The 17777-nt window shown below is 42.1% G+C and overlaps 1 protein-coding gene across 5 annotated transcripts in view; it reads right to left on the reverse strand.

The window, feature by feature from the left end:
- Nucleotides 1-17459, reverse strand: part of LOC115158136 (unconventional myosin-IXb) — a 105035-nt gene extending 87576 nt beyond the window's left edge. For 4 of the 5 annotated variants that reach the window (XM_029706715.1, XM_029706716.1, XM_029706717.1 and 1 more), the window contains exon 1: nucleotides 17051-17459. The gene's annotated coding sequence lies outside the window, so the exon portion shown is untranslated. The remainder of the gene's footprint in view (nucleotides 1-17050) is intronic. The other variant, XM_029706718.1, reaches the window with a different exon arrangement.
- Nucleotides 17460-17777: the final 318 nt, after the last annotated feature.

The following is a 17777-nucleotide window of genomic DNA, read 5'->3' on the forward strand; positions in this document are numbered from 1 at the left end:
TGCAACTCCTGTAATGAAGCAGCTAATAAAACGTAATTTTCAAAATGCGAGCAATTGTGACAACAATGAAAATCTCCGTTAGAAATTTAGAGGGGAATCTATAACTAGAAGAGGTTGCTTATATGACTAGGATTGTGCCTTCGGCTGCTGGAAAAAAACGAAAGAAAGTTGATATAAAACCCAATAGAACAGGAGAGTAATGCTGGTTAATGGCATCAGGAAGTCTATCAAATAATTGACTCAACGTTTCTATGGATGGATTTTCGCAAGGCTACTTCGAAACAAGGTAAGACATGCCTCATTTGAAGTAAAGCGTTCAGACAATTCTTGCCTCAAGCTCACATTGCAGTGGTAGGTGACGCACTGATAACAGTAGGCAGGCTGACTATAGCCTATGCAATCGAATGGCAAATGGGAGGCGTGCTTTAATTACGAGTTGAGAAATAAAAATAGCTCCTTTTAAAATCGTGGCCATCAAAGTAAATAATTCTAAATGCAAATCGCATGTTATTTGTTGCGCAATGACTGGGCTTACAAAAGCACATTTCACCCAAGTGAGGAGCTACTCTTGCTGTTTAAGAGGAGATAAGATAATCCACTCCTCAAATTAGGCTCTGTATGCTGTGCCAATTGAATTCCACTAAATTAAGAAAATTAACCTATAGACCGATAATCATGACCGGTCAAAATGCATTTTCAGCAGCTAAACGGTTAATATCCCTATATAGAAAGCTTGTGGATTTATATTAAGCTGCAAAGTGGAAATATTATCGACAACATTGTTGCATGGGCTGCATTGACCATGCAGACTGAACACAAGTGTCTCGTGGTCAAGCAACAAATGTGCTTCTTGAGTGACAGGGGGCGGGGCTAGGTCTGTGTGGAAAGCAGCATGGAGAGAGAAAGAGCGTAGAGGGATGACAACCTATAAAACTTAACGTCATATCACATTTAACAAACATTCATATACCGTTGTAGAAGGTAAAGTAAAAACCCTAACCGGTCCGCGCATCAATAGCGGTATATAGTCAAATACGGTATACCGCCCAGCCCTACACCATGGACCCACTCCAATTCGCATACCGCCCCAACAGATGACGCAACCTCTATTGCACTCGCACTGCCCTTTCCCACCTGGACAAAAGAAACACCTATGTGAGAATGCTGTTCATTGACTACAGCTCAGTGTTCAACACCATAGTGCCCTCCAAACTCATCACTAAAACTAAGGACCCGATTAAACATCTCCCTCGGCAACTGAATCCTGGCCTTCCTGACTGGCCGCCCCCAGGTGCTGGGGTTAGGCAACATATCTGCCACGCTGACCCTGAACACGGGGGCCCCCTCAGGGGTGGGTGCTTAGTCACCTCCTGTACTCATTGTTCACCCACGACTACGTAGCTGCACACGACTCTAACACCAAGTTTGCCGACAACACAACGGTGGTAGGCCTAATCACCGACGACGAGACAGCCTACAAGGAGATCAGAGACCTGGTAGTGTGATGTCAGGACATTTCCCTAAACATCAGCAAGACAAAAAGGGGCTGATCGTGCACCAAAGGAAATGAAGGGCCGACCACACCCCCATCCACAGGGCTGTAGGGGAGCAGGTCAAGAGCTTCAATTTCTTCAGTGTCCAAATAAAGACTTAAAATGGTCCAAACACCAACAGTCGTGAAGAGGGCACGACAATACCTCTTCCCCCCTCAGGAGGCTGGAAAGATTTGGCATTGGCCCTCAGATCTTCAAAAAGTTTGACAGCTGCACCACTACTTAGTATGGCAACTGCTTGGCATCCGACTGCAAGGCGCTGTAAAGAGTACAGCCAAGTTCCATGCCATCCAGGACCTCTATACCAGGAGGTGTCAGAGAAGGCCCTAAAAATTGTCTAAAGCCACCCAAGTCAGACTTCTCTCTGCTGCAGCACAGCAAGTGGTACCGATGCACCAAATCTGGAACCAACAGAACCCTGAACAGCTTCTACCACCCAAGCCATAAGACTGCTAAATTGTTGGTTAAATAGTTAACCAATAGCTACCCAGACTATCTGCATGGACCCTTTTTGCACAAACGCTTTTGACTCATCACATAAGCCACTGTTACTGTTTATTATACATGTACATATCTAGCTCGATTACCTCGTACCCCTGTACATCAACTCGGTACTGGTACCCTGTGTATTAGAGGTCGACCGATTATGATTTTTCAATGCCAATACCGATTATTAGAGGACCCCAAAAAAAGCCGATAACGATTAATAGGCCGATTTTATTTTGGGCATTTGTAATAATGACAATTACAACAATACTGAATGAACACTTACTTTAACTTAATACATCAATAAAATCTATTTAGCCTCATAAATAATGAAACATGTTCAATTTGGTTTAAATAATGCAAAAACAAAAGTGTTGGAGAAGAAAGTAAAAGTGCAATATGTGCCATGTAAAAAAGCTAACGTTTAAGTTCCTTGCTCAGAACATGAGAACATATGAAAGCTGGTGGTTCCTTTTAACATGAGTCTTCAATATTCCCAGGTAAGAAGTTTTAGGTTGTAGTTATTATAGGACTATTTATCTCTATACCATTTGTATTTCATACACCTTTGACTATTGGATGTTCTTATAGGCACTTTAGTATTGCCAGTGTAACAGTATAGCTTCCGTCCCTCTCCTCACCCCTATCTGGGCTCGAACCAGGAACACATTGACAACAGCCACCCTCGAAGCATTGTTATCCATCGCTCCACAAATGCCGCGGCACTTGAAGTAGTTGTTCCCCTTGCTCTGCAAGGTCTCAGAGCGAGTGCCGTCACCGACTGAAACGCTATTAGCGCGCACCCCGCTAACTAGCTAGCCATTGCACATCGGTTACACCAGCCTAATCTCGGGAGTTGATAGGCTTGAAGTCATAAACAGCTCAATGCTTGAAGCACAACGAAGAGCTGCTGGCAAACGCATTAAAGTGCTGTTTGAATGAATGCTTACAAGCCTGCTGCTGCCTACCACCGCTCAGTCAGACTGCTCTATCAAATCATAGACTTAATTATAACACACAGAAATACGAGCCTTAGGTCATTAATATGGTAAAATCTGGAAACTATGATTTAGATAAAACACGGAACGGTTCCGTATTTCACTGAAAGAATAAACGTTTTGTTTTCTAACGGGCGGCATCCCCAGGTCTAAATATTGCTGTTACATTGCACAACCTTCAATGTTATGTCATAATTATGTACAATTCTGGCAAATTAATTAGTCTTTGTTAGGAATAAATGGTCTTCACACAGTTCACAACGAGCCAAGCGGCCCAAACTGCTGCATATACCCTGACTGCTTGCACGGAACGCAAGAGAAGTGACACAATTTCCCTAGTTAAAAGAAAGTCATGTTAGCAGGCAATATTAACTAAATATGCAGGTTTAAAAATATATACTTGTGTATTGATTTTAAAGAAAGGCATTGATGTTTATGGTTAGGCACACATTGGTGCAACGATAGTGTTTTTTCGCGAATGCGCTTGTTAAAATCATCACCTGTTTGGCGGAGTAGGCTGTGATTCGATGATAAATTAACAGGCACAGCATCAATTATATGCAACGCAGGACACGCTAGATAAACTAGTAATATCAACCATGTGTAGTTAACTAGTGATTATGTTAAGGTTGATTGTTTTATTATAAAGATAAGTTTAATGCTAGCTAGCAACTTACCTTGGCTTCTTGCTGCACTCGCATAACAGGTAGTCAGGTAGTCACTCCTCCTGGAGTGCAATGTAAGGCAGGTGGTTAGAGCGTTGGACTAGTAACCTGAAGGTTGCAAGATCGAATCCCCGAGCTGACAAGGTAAAAATCTGTCATTCCGCCCCTGAACAAGGCAGTTAACCCACCGTTCCTAGGCTGTCATTGAAAATAAGAATGTGTTCTTAAACTGACTTGCCTAGTTAAATAAAAGTTAAAATTTTTTTTTTAATTAATTAATTAATATATATATATATATATATATATATATATATTATTTTATTTATTTATTTATTTTTTTTTTTTTTTAAATCAGCCACAATCGGTGTCCAAAAATGCCGATTGTTATGAAAACTTGAAATCGGCCCTAATTAAAAAAAAAAAAAAATTTTTTGTAAAAAATAAAATAAATAAAAAACGCCCATTCCGATTAAATCGGTCGACCTCTACTGTGTATATAGTTACTCATTGTGCATTTATTCCTCATGTTTTAAATTATCTGCATTATTGGGAATTAAACACATTCAGCTTCTCCTAGCTTCCACACATAGCCTACAAGCCACTGATGCAGACCTTTGGAACATCTACATTTTAAAACGTCTCAAACCCATGTAATATAGCCTACACCATCGCAATAAATCCATTATTTATTTTAGACAAGTCTAAAGCATGGTATGAAGAAAATGTAGTCTATTTCAGAAGAACAGAATAGCATACTCTGAGTATGCCATATAGCTGTGGGCTACACAAGTTTATAGCGGACAACATTTACTTGCCATTAATTTATAATATGATGAACACAGCTGAATAAAATAAAGTATATTTTCTCCAACAATGAGGGGGTGCACACATGCGGGTATTCTGTGTTGAGTGGTTAACAAAGACACAGGTCCTCCTATATGCTTAATTTAGAGTTATTTATGTAACTTTAGTTGTGATACAAATGTTGAAAAAAGTCACATGCAAGTAATGAGCTCTGCTTTATTGTTAGCCTATAGAAATGTGCAACATGAGCTCTGCTTTGTTGTTAGCCTATAGAAATGTTGTGCAACATGAGCTCTGGAAGTGTTTGATTAGATATTCGATTACATTTGCATTGATGTCAGAGTGATTGTACATGTCTACCTACATGTACATATTACCTCGACACCGGTACCCCCTGTATATAGCCCCGCTGTTATTTACTGCTGCTCTTTAATTGTTATTCTTACCTCACATTTTTTATTGTATTATCTTAACTGCATTGTTGGTTAAGGGCTTGTAAGTAAGCGTTTCACTGTAAGGTCTACACCGTTTGTATTAGGCTCAGTTGACAAATACAATTTGTTTTGATTAGAGGGACAATCGAGCGGCAGGTAGCAGCACGTATGCTAGTGGTTAGCGCATTGGGCCAGTAACCGAAAGGTTGCTAGATCGAATCCCCGAGCTGACAAGGTAAAAATCTGTCGTTCTGACACTGAACAAGGCAGTTAACCCACTGTTCCTAGGCCGTCATTATAAATAAGAATTCGCTCTTAACTGACTTGCCTAGTTAAATAAAAGGTTCAATAAAAAAATGTATAGAGTGCTGAGTATCAGGCAGTTAGCAAGTTTGGTAGGCTACTAATGACCATCAGCAGCATCAGAGCTTGGAGAAACCCAATTATGATGACTAAACGGTCACGTGGAATTTGACTGCCGTCATAACTCGTGACCGCCGGTGTGGCGGTTATACGGTCACCGTAACAGCCCATAATTAAGCATTTCACTGTTAGTCTACACCTGTTGTTTATAATGCATGTGATAAGTAACTGTAGTGATGTATTTGAGACGTTACATTTTGTTGGTTAGCTAGTGAATTTTGTCCATATTAGTATAGATGTGTCAGGAGTCAAAACAAGGTATCAATAACAAGATACAATGAGCTGAAACAAGCCACCTACGATTCCCAACATGGAAACTTCTTGTCATTGTTGCCAGTTATCTGACCGTCCAGAAATCTTAACACACCAGACTTCTGCCCCATCGTTTGGGACTTGTCAGCTAACAAGTCTATAAACCACACGCCATGGCCTGCAGCAGACCAACATGAGGTTTAATCACATGCAAACTTTCAATCCAGAGGACCTGCATGCATGAGAATGGAGGAGTTCCCAGCAGAAGATTATTTTATCCAGAAGGCAGCTTGAATGGATGGGGATGGAAGAGATGGTGGCGTTAAAGGGGAAATGTGCCTTCAGTCAGGCGGATGAGCCGAAACTCAACACTGTCACATGAAACGTTACATTTACAATAAGGAAATCCAGAGCATTCCATGGCTCAGGACATCCTGCTTTTTGCCCTTAAACTGCTCAGACCTGGTGGGGGTTAGGTCAGTGGGAAGCAGAATTTTGAAGACAGAAATAAACCATAGATCAGACTATTTACAGTTTGAGGCCTCTAGAGCTGACAACTGTTCAATCTACATCCCATCGAAACATGTCTGTACATTCTGTAATGTGGCATCCCTCCCGAATATGCCTGAGCACAGAGATGGGGGGGGGGGCATTCTCTCAAGATGTGGGCATGAAGGAAGGGGTGGCGTGGAGGGAGCAGCTGTGTGCGTCGAGTGGCAGAAATCAAGAGGTGAATGGGAAGTTGTGGCAAGGAGGCAGACAGAGGGGATATTGTGCGGGAGCACTCATGTGGGCCACTGCTCTAAAAACACATGACTCCATTGTGACACCAGAATAGCCACCAACTTTTCCCTCCCCCCTAGCTAAGCCCTCCCATGCTACCTCCCTCCTACTCCTAGTAGACAATGCTCTGGAGACAGGAGCTTAAGGTCAAGTACTAAAGCCTGACCACACCCCGTCAGACTAAACCATGTGTTCAACCGGGATTGCCATAAAACAGCATGTTGATATAAGGAGCTTGTCTGTTACCAAGGAGGGCTTGTGTAATCTCCTCCTATAGGGCAGTGGAGCAGTCTTCACTGTGGCGTACCCCTGGTGATGTTTGGGTGCCCTGTCGGGTTCCTGCACTAAAAAGGTGTGACTACAACCATTTTAGGAAGGATAACTCCTTTCTCACCTTGAAAATCCACAGATAGTTTGTCACTTTACTGACCATGATCTAAACGGCTTCAGGCACATTGTTTTGGTAAGTCAGTTCAAAGGACGAACTTGATCACATTTTGCTGAACTAGAATGCCATCTCAAAACCACAATGTTGCCCCGAACCATAAAATTTGGTCTAGGCCTATAGCCTAGGCTTGCTGACAGTGCCATTCCATATGGACCCTTTTTATTTTTTATATATATATATTTTTTTTTTTTAAACTACGCAAGTCAGTTAAGAACAAATTCTTATTTTCAATGACAGCCTAGGAACAGTGGGTTAACTGCCTTGTTCATGGGCAGAACAGATTTGTACCTTGTCAGCTCAGGGATTCGATCTTGCAACCTTCCGGTTACTAGTCCAACGCTCTAAACACTAGGCTACCTGCTGCCTCAAATGACCCTAGAATGTCTGTTATATTAAAATTCAGCAAGATATAGAAACCTTCCACTCAAACATAACATACACTTGGAGACATTCAGCCGTGGACAAACTTGGAAAAAGGTAAAAATAGACCACAAGCAAACGCAACCAGGTGAACCCGGGCAATACTAAACACTGAGTCAAGGTCTTCTGTTCTTTCCCACCCATCACTCACCATAATCGTTAAGGCATCCCTCACTCCGCAGCCAGCTCGAGCTGCAGCCTGGAACATATACCGAGTTCAGTTCAGTCACACTGAATGCCGTTGCTGGACTAGCTGGCACATTCAATGGGAATCGTTCGTCACTATTATTGCCTCGCCTGGCTGATTTATTTATTTTTTCTAAATTTCCCCTCCTTCGCGCCCGTCCTCTGTCGTTAATCGTCAAGTCAAAATGGTGGGTGGGAGCGCCATTATGAACAGGCCTCGTGTTATTTTGTCACAGTGTTCTCTCAAGTACGCAGTGTTTATTTCTAAGGGTTTATTTACTGGGCCTTGGTCTCCAGAGGAACCTTGGAACTGTGGCACTGGAACGGGCCACTGATATTCATCATCATCATCATGAGGAGCAGCGGGGGAATTCACGTCACTTCATATAGACGTAACTTTTCACATCGCAACCAATTCAAGTAACTCAGCCAAGGACATATTACAGCAATTCTAAAGTTTATGAAGCATCAGTATCAGGATAATGTTCTAAAAACAGGAAACCAAAGCGCACCCAGGACCTGCACTGCTAGTCAGAGGAAAGGGAGAAAACAGGGTGGCCTTGACCGATCATTGTGATTCTGGAGTAGCCAGGTTTAAGGTGGATGCTAGGACTGGGTCTAGTGCAGGGGAGTGCCTGGCTCACTGACCACAAAGGATGGAGGGGGAATGCATTACTTCTCACCATTGCAAACAACCAGTCATCCTGTCCACACCACACACACGGCCAGACAGCGCACTTCCTGAGAGAGCTAAGCTCAGGGACTGAACCGGTAGTGGGTGGATGTAGAGGTGTCCATGGTCCAATAGTCTCTACTTGACCTGGGATACTAATTTTACAGTATATTATTTATGATGGGGAATGGCCTAGTCTACAGGAATAAAATATTTAAAAACACTACCAGTACCTGTTTGGGTACCTCCCTCCCTGTCTGGGCAAGACAACCAAGGAAAAAGTCTACAGGGCTGCCCCTAAACCTGTGATGTGGTCTTTGAAAGTGCATATTAAGACGTTGTCTAAGCCTACGCCATCTTCTGGGATAGCTTGTTTGACGTGCATGATGCGACAAGTGGCTTTTAAATGCAGTCATCTGTCCATGAATCACACACACTTCACACGTCACTGTTCTAGAAAATTGTTGCATTTTGTGGATGAACATTAAGCTACACTAAAACTCCAGCTAAACACACAGTTTAGTCTGATCATTCATCATCATGACGTCATTATGTTTTACTTCATTATGTGTATGTTATTTTATGATGGCTGTGGTGGCCTGAATGAAGGCTCAGCACAACAGCCCCAAACAAATATATGCCTTCAAATTGACAGTCTGGCTTTTTCACTTATACACTGCAATTGCAGCTATTTATAAACTCGCAATAAACTCAGATTGCCCACATTGAGAGATCAGAGTTGCCAGCAGGATTGTGGAGTGCCGTCCAAGTTCTGTCTCCAGCTTAAGCATTTTCCATACGTTTAAAAGTACCAAAAACACACGTCGTCGCCAAATTCGCACCACATAGCTTGGTTAGCTGCTCACTGCAGAATTCAAAGCTCTTTTTCTTCCTTCTCCCCACAAAACGACACACCCAGGAGCATTCCTGTCAATATACTGCAGGCAGGGCTCCTCTGGATTAGAGGCCTGCTCTGACCAAAACCACAGCCACTCACGGACAGAGACACAGAGGACCTGGGCCCCAACACCTGCAAGGACAACTCCATATTCTAGCCTACATTGGACAAGCTTTTCAGAAATGACCAGTTCAGGACACCCTGCTGAGCTTATAAGAACCAATGGCTTAGTGTTAAAATAAAATAAATGCTGGTACAAACTCCTATACTATACTTGGAATGAATGAAAATAGAAATTGGGACAGATGTTCTTAAAGGAGTGCATTAGTGTAATATGCCTACATAATGACAACTTGTCACCTTTTTTGAAGACTAGCCTACGGACAGTGAATGAGTTACTTGGTGAAGGAACTGATAAAAGGTTTTTCTTTAACCTTTATTTAAACTAGGCAAGTAAGTTAAGAACAAATTCTTATTTACAATGAAAGCCTAAAAGGTAAAACTACACTAACAAAGGATCACGCCTCCCTGCCCATCCCAGTATTCTTCAACAGGAGACAGGAAGAAAACAGCCTCCCTGAAAAACACAAAAGACAGGCCTCTACGTGTCCACGACCTTCATGCCAAGAAATGTCCTCAGCAATGTTATCACATAGTAACTTAAGGCTAATTCCTTCTCATTTCTCTAGTGACTTAACAGTTCCATTAGAAGTCATTTCAAAGTAAAGTCACAACTTGGCCTAGCCTATTTATTAAAGAACTGTCAATGCAGATCGTCCGGCTAGCTATTTGGTTAACTATTTAGCAGTATTATGGCTTGGGTGTAGAAGCTGTTCAGGGTCCTGTTGGTTCCAGACTTGGAGCATCAGTTATGCTTGCCGTGCGGCAGCAGAGAAAAGTCTATGACTTCGGTGGCTGGAGTCAGACAATTTTTAGGTCCTTCCTCTGACACCGCCTGTGTGTGTGTGTGTGTGTGTGTGTGTGTGTGTGTGAAATATATACACACACATTTATTTATTTTTTAACTAGGCAAGTGAGTTAAGAACGAATTCTTACTTACATTGACGGCCTACTCCGGCCAAACCCTAACCCAGATGACCCTGGGCCAAATGTTTGCCGCCCTATGGGACTCCTAATCACGTCCGGTTGTGATACAGCCTGGAATCAAACCAGGGTCTGTAGTGGCGGCTCCAGCACTGAGATGCAGTGCCTTAGATGACTGCGCCACTCGGGAGCCCCAAACAGAGCGCCCAACGTGGACAATGAACCCACGACCCTGAGATTAAGAGTCTCATGCTCTACCGGTTGAGCAAGCCAGGCAAAGGTCATGGATGGCAGGGAGCTCGGCCCCAGTGATGTACTGGGTCGTACACACCACCCTCTGTAGCACCTTGCGGTCGGATGCCAAGCGGTAATGCAGCCAGTCAAGATGTTCTCAATGGTGCAGCTGTAGAATGGAGGATCTGAAGGCCCATGCCAATTATTGTTCCAAGTTTCCGAGTTTATTCAGGTTCACTCTCAAAGAAATCACATTTTTGTATAGCAATAAGTAACTCAGCAAAAAAGAAAAAGAAAATGTCCTCTCACTGTCAACTGCATTTTTTTCAGCAAACTTAACATGTGTAAATATTTGTATGAACATAAGATTCAACAACAGACAAACTGAACAAGTTCCACAGACATGTGACCAACAGAAATTGAATAATGTGTCCCTGAACAAAGGGGGGGACAAAATCAAAACGAACAGCATCTGGTGTGGCCACCAAATGCATTAAGTACTGCAGTGCATCTCCTCCTCATGGACTGCACCAGATTTGCCAGTTCTTGCTGTGAGATGTTACCCCACTCTTCCACCAAGGCACCTGCAAGTTCCTGTTCATTTCCGGGGGGAACGGCCCTAGCCCTCACCCTCCGATCCAACAGGTCCCAGACGTGCTCAATGGGATTGAGATCGGGGCTTGTCGCTGGCCATGGCAGAACACTGGCATTCCTGTCTTGCAGGAAATCACGCACAGAACAAGCAGTATGGCATTGTCATGCTGGAGGGTCACGTCAGGATGAGCCTGCAGGAAGGGTACCACGAGGGAGGAGGATGTCTTCCCTGTAACGCACAGCGTTGAGATGGCCTGCCTGAAATGACAACAAGCACAGTCCGATGATGCTGTGACACCACCCCAGACCATGACAGACCCTCCACCTCCAAATCGATCCCGCTCCAGAGTACAGCCCTCGGTGAAACGCTCATTCCTTCGACGATAAAACGTGAATCCGACCATCTCCCCTGGTGAGACAAAACCGCAACTCGTCAGTGAAGAGCACTTTTTGCCAGTCCTGTCTGGTCCAGCGACGGTGGGTTTGTGCCCATAGGCAACGTTGTTGCCGGTGATGTCTGGTGAGGACCTGCCTTACAACAGGCCTACAAGCCCTCAGTCCAGCCTCTCTCAGCCTATTGCAGGCAGGCTGAGCACTGATGGAGGGATTGTGCATTCCTGGTGTAACTTGGGCAGTTGTTGTTGCCATCCTGTACCTGTCCCGCAGTTGTGATGTTCGGATGTACCGATCCTGTGCAAGTGTTGTTACACGTGGTCTACCATTGCGAGGACGATCAGCTGTCCATCCTGTCTCCCTGTAGCGCTGTCTTAGGCGTCTCACAGTACGGAAATTGCAATTTATTGCCCTGGCCACATCTGCAGTCCTCATGCCTCCTTGCAGCATGCCTAAGGCATGCTGCAAGGAGCAGGGACCCTGGGCATCTTTCTTTTGGTGCATTTCAGAGTCAGTAGAAAGGCCTCTTTAGTGTCCTAAGTTTTCAAAACTGTGACCTTAATTGCATACCATCTGAAAGCTGTTAGTGTCTTAACGACCATTCCACAGGTGCATGTTCATTAATAATTTATGGTTAATTGAACAAGCATGGGAAACAGTGTTTAAACCCTTTACAATGAAGATCTGTGAAGTTATTTGGATTTTTACGAATGATCTTTGAAAGACAGGGTCCTGAAAAAGGGATATATATATATATATATATATATGTCCACAACAACGACATCAGAAGACGACTTTTGAGGTCTGGGAACAATCCCCCCCAATGTGGGGGGTGGAGTTTCCCATTAATTAAATTGCACACCCTACAAGAGACCTGTGTTTGACTAGCAGTGTTTTTGTACTGCACAATGTAATGGCAGAGTTTGCAACATTTAATTGGTAAGGTTTTTTGGGAAAGCCTTTAGAAAATGTTAATTCAAAACTGTTCATGACTGAATTGTCCATCGCAAAGATTTAAATATGGCTTCGGAACAAATTTTTGATACCTGGTTTGCATACCCATTGCTGTTTGAATAAATGTTGATAATAAAAATAAAAAGCAAATTGTAAACTAAAAAACTAAATGTGACCAATGAAAACAATTCACTGCCACCCTAGCGACCAATTTTAAATTGATGTCGCACCGTCACGTCAAAGAGTCTACTGTTTTGGTCGCAGTCTCGAATCCTGCAACTTTGTGAGTTTAAGTCCTTTCATCTTCTAAAATAATTTAAATGCCACTGAATAACTTCTGAGACTCTGTTTTATAGTATCATGTGAGGGCAGAAGGCTTTGACTACTTCCACAGGTAAACCAGGCAGCATATAAACAGACCGGGGGAGCTGGGGGACGACAGATCTAGGATCAGATTCCCAAACCCACATCCTATTCTTTACCATTTGGAGGATAAAAAAAATCTGACCCTGGAAGTGCAGAGGGACTCTTCAGGGTTTGTTACAGAGAACACTGCACTGCCAGCACTGGGCTTCACATCCTGCTCCACACTCCAAGTCCAAACATGGATACCTATTAAACCAGAATGGTTTCAAATCTATGAAGTCACATAAAAAAAAAGTGAATGTATCATGCATAGGCCTACTTAATTATATACTAAGCAAAAATATAAAATGCAACAGGCAGCAATTTTGCTGTGTTACGGTTCAAAAGGAAATCAGTAAATTGAAATAATTATATTATGCCCTAGTCTATGGATTTCACATGACTGGGCAGGGGTGCAGCCATGGGTGGGTCTGTCTCCCTTGTGGGTGGGCCTATGCCCTCCCAGGGCCACCCATGGCTGCGCCCCTGCCTAGTCATGTGAAATCCATAGATTAGGGCCTAATGATTGAGGCCTGTTGGACGTACTGCCAAATTCTCTAAAATGACATTGGAGGCGGCTTATGGTAGAGAAAGTAACATTGAATACACTGGTAACAGCTCTGGTGGAAATTCCTGCAGTCAGCATGCCAATTCCACACTCCCTCAACTTGGAACATCTGTGGCATTGTGTTGTGTGACAAAACTGCACATTTTAGAGTGGCCTTTTACTGTACCCAACACAATGTGTAATGATCATGCTGTTTAATCAGCTTCTTGATATGCCACACCTGTCAGGTGGATGGATTATCTTGGCAATGGAGAAATATTCACTAACAGGGATTTAAACAAATTTGTGCACTAAATCTGAGAGAAATAAGCTTTCTGTGCTCATGGAAAATTTCTGGGATCTTTTATTTCAGCTCATGAAACATGTGACCAACACTTTCCATGTTGTGTTTATATTTTTGTTCAGTATACTTTCTCTGACCTAATTTCACAAAGTAGCCATGAGTCATCATTGCTTAGGGCCTACGTGGAAAAATGAGGGTGACTTTCCAAGTTCTTCGAAAAACTCAGAACGACACAGTCAGGAACGGGCTTGGGAGATAAGATCACCAGAGATGGTTCCCAGGCAGCTATCATCTCTTCACTAAACGCACCCACCCATATACATCACCTTGCTTAACCACTTCTGAGAGTCATCATCTAAAAATAAGAAACACATTTCCGCACAATTAAAAACACAATAGGCCTACACCATACAGTCAATGGCTTACACTCAAGCCTCCGACATACACCGAGTACACCAAACATTAGGAATGCCATCCTAATATTGAGTTGCGTGCCCCTCCCCCTCGGAACAGCCTCAATTCGTCGGGCCATGGTCAACAGGGTGTCAAAAAAGTTCCACAGGGATGCTGGCCCATGTTGACTTCAATGCTTCCCACAGTTGTGTCAAGTTGACTGGATGTCCTTTGGGTGGTGGCCCATTCTTGATAGACACAGGAAACTGTTGAGCATGAAAAACCCTGCAGTGTTGCAGTTCTTGACACAAACCGCTGTCCCTAGCACCTACTACCATACCCTGTTCAAAGGCACTTAAATCTTTTGTCTTGTCCATTCACCCTCAATGGCACACATCCACAATCCATGTCTCAATTGTCTCAAGGCTTAAATTATTATTTAACCTGTCGCCTTCCCTTAATTGAAGTGGATTTAACAAGTGATATCAATAAGGGATCATAGCTTTCACCTGGTCAGTCTGTCATGGAAAGCGCAGGTGTTCTTAATGTTTTGTACACTCATTGAACAGTAGCGTCATTCATTAAGGCTATAGTATGAGACTAAGAAATGTAGGGCCTAGGAAATAACCTAGAATAGAAAAAAACTGTAAACATTTAATGCAGTTGTGTAACATGCTGTGTGCTTGATAAGACATAGAACAGGGAACAACAACAGTTCCTGTATTAGAGTGCTAGACCTACATGGTTTAGTTTGTGAATTTATCAAACTCATGAGACTTCTCTGAAAAGAGCTTTCCATCTGCTTAGTTGCTTATGCAAAAGCAATGTTGCCTATGCAAATACGAAAAAGGATTGTGGATGAAATCAACACACGTGTGGATTTCTGTTAAGTTAGCCTATGTACTGAGATACAGAGCAAATATTTCTATCACTACCAGAGAGAATAGACTTCTGCTTGTAAAATGATGGTATCAAAGCATTCCTTATCAAAGTGTTGTAAATGTGGATTGAATATCAAGACATATCTGGCTGATAGAGAAATTACATTGAGCATCTTTCCACCCACAGTTCCACTCAATTGCATCCGCCAGGCTGTTTAGGCCAATTAGAACTGCTGACTCCTAAAAATGGAACATGACCCTGAGCTTTAACCCTCCCACTTCACCCTGAGTTTTAACCCTCCCACTTCACCCTGAGTTTTAACCCTCCCACTTTTCCAACACCAGTAGCCTGACAACAGTAGGGCAATGGGGTATGAGCCAGGGGCCATATGGTCCTTAAGACCAAAAAAATAAGCCTTTATGTGGATCCAGTGTGCTTTCTGCAGTGCATCCAGAAGAAATTATTCAAATGAAACCCTGTCTTTCATATCTTCAACATTCCAAGGCATTTGAGTCAGCTATGAAACAAAGTCTCTATTTATTACATTGGTTTCCTGTTCCCCAATCAGGTTTACTAATCAGAGTTAGGGGCCGAAATGGTCGCTGTATCTTGTTCAGCACAGAAATCTCTCAAAGAAGTTGAAGCTGTAAGGGCCACTAAATGCAAACACATGGCAAACAGAGCAGCTTAGAGAGGGAAGTGTAAACACATTATTTCATCAGGAGGAAATGACTTGCACATTACACACCGCCACTGGAATAACACCAAATAGCAAGTTCAAGAATGACAGACTTCAGCTAAACCTACACCTAATTTCACTGTTGGGACCTTGCACCTTAAAAAGCACAAGAAAGACGATTGGCACTCACCATCTCAGATTGTTCTGAAATCGCTTCGGTTAGAAACAGATGAGATTAGTATTCCAGGAACATTATTTTGTTGAATTGAATTTGATCACTGAAAAATTCAGCTAATTGATTGCACACAAGTTGGCCATTTAAAATGTATAGGATTATTATATTAAAAATAACCTAAAATCCAAATTGGAGTAAATGTTGTCTAACAATGAGTTAGACATGAGGAATCCAAAGAAATGGTCAAGACACCCACCCCAACAACAAGTATATAGTATCCGTTCTCTATGTTTGACAAGTAGTATGGAGCTGGGGCTCTGAGTATTGTTTCTTCATCCTACCTAATATATTTTCAGTGAATTTGGTGATTTTTTTTTTTTCCCCCTGTCCAGAGAAATTAGTAATTGAAGTTGTTGGGTTTATGTCACCACTTACATCCTTATATTACCAGGTTCTGACCACTAAATGGTGCTGTTCCAGGTGGGTTTTTTAAGAATCCCTCCCATTCATTGGATTTGGGCCACAAATGCAGAGAAATTTGTTGCACCATGGTTGGCTTCTGACCATTTATTTGGATTCCTCAAGTCTTACTCATTAGAAAAAGAGTCTGGTCCAAATAATGTGTTAGGTACTATATTTATTCAAAATTATATGAATCCTAAAAATGTAAAATGGCCAATATGGGTGCAATCAATTACCTTAATTTCTCAGAGATATAATTATATTTCAACAAAATAATGTTTCCGGAATGCTCATCTTATCTACTTCTAACTGTTCTGAATTTGTTTCTGTAATCTGAGATGATGGGTGTCATGACTTGCTGAAATGACATGGGACGACCTTGTTCCTATTTGGTCTTTTTCAGTTTGTGATTATGTTTTTCCACAGGTCATACATTAGTAATGTAGCCACAATGCTGTGGAGGATTTTGGCAGCATGTGGTTGGGTGGAGGTGAAAGGACGTGGGACTGAATTACAGAGGAGAGAGTCCTCTAACTTTGAAGCTTGGCTACCCCACTCTTTTTTGCTCCAAGATGCATCATAAAACCTATGTCAGCTACACTTGTATGTGTGTAAGCTCAGACAATGAGCACTCGTTGTCACAATGCATAGAGGCAAAATGGGTTTTGTAAAGTTCACTACCAACTTGTCTGGCTGCTTTTTTGGACATTGGAATGAGAATCAAAAAGAGGAAGTAGACAATAAGGTCACTTGAATAATGGACATCAATGAACTGCAGTGAAATGTCTGTTATCACTAATGATTACTATAGCGACACTTTGTTCACTAAAACTCCCTACACAATGATTTGGATACGGCACAATTCTGTCTAGGGTCTGCTTCCCATATTTCATTGATTTGTTCACTGACAAACTTACGTTCAGAACAAGCATTGTAACTAGATAAACATACATCATCTTACCTTGTTCAGTTGTTTTTCTCATTGTCTAAGATGACTCCTTTCCTTATTGTATTTCCCGCATACAACTGACGGATAATTTAAAAAGCTGCTTTTGTAGTTCTCTTTTTGATTAAATCAAGACTGGCTAACCAAAAGCTTCAGCTAACGTTAGCCTGTTAGCTAAGGACGTTGTCGTTCAGAATCAAGCAGTAAAATTACGCAATTAAATTAGCTAACAGAAGAAAAAAACATAAGCAACCCGCAAAGTTATGTATCTACAAGGTGGTCTACCTGTTTGCTATTGCTATCTTACACGAATATTAAAACCTATCTTGTAGTAAAATACGTTGAATTGTACATCCTTTTCAAACCTACTAGCTGGCTTCACGAGCTGACTAATAACTGCTAGCCAGCTACTCTACTTCCTTTTTCTAGCGAAGTACTATTCTGCCAGCAGCACAAATGATAACGTCACTTTAGTTATGACAATTTAAAAAAAAATCTAGATAAAAGCCCGCATTTCAACACATTGCAATATCATTAGTTGATTACAAATATATATAATTGTTTTATCAACAGCCACTTTTATTGTGCCAACAAGAAATGGAAATAAGTAATTTATGAAAACAAATCCAAAATAAGGTTGGACCAATAATGAAAAAATACAATGTTGACGCTGGTATGTTGAGAAAATTGGGCTGTAGAGAACTTTTCTACCTCTTAGCTAAAGGGGAGTGGAAAAATACTC

Source organism: Salmo trutta, chromosome 22 (genome assembly GCF_901001165.1).
Source record: "Salmo trutta chromosome 22, fSalTru1.1, whole genome shotgun sequence".
In the NCBI taxonomy this organism is placed as follows: domain Eukaryota; kingdom Metazoa; phylum Chordata; class Actinopteri; order Salmoniformes; family Salmonidae; genus Salmo; species Salmo trutta.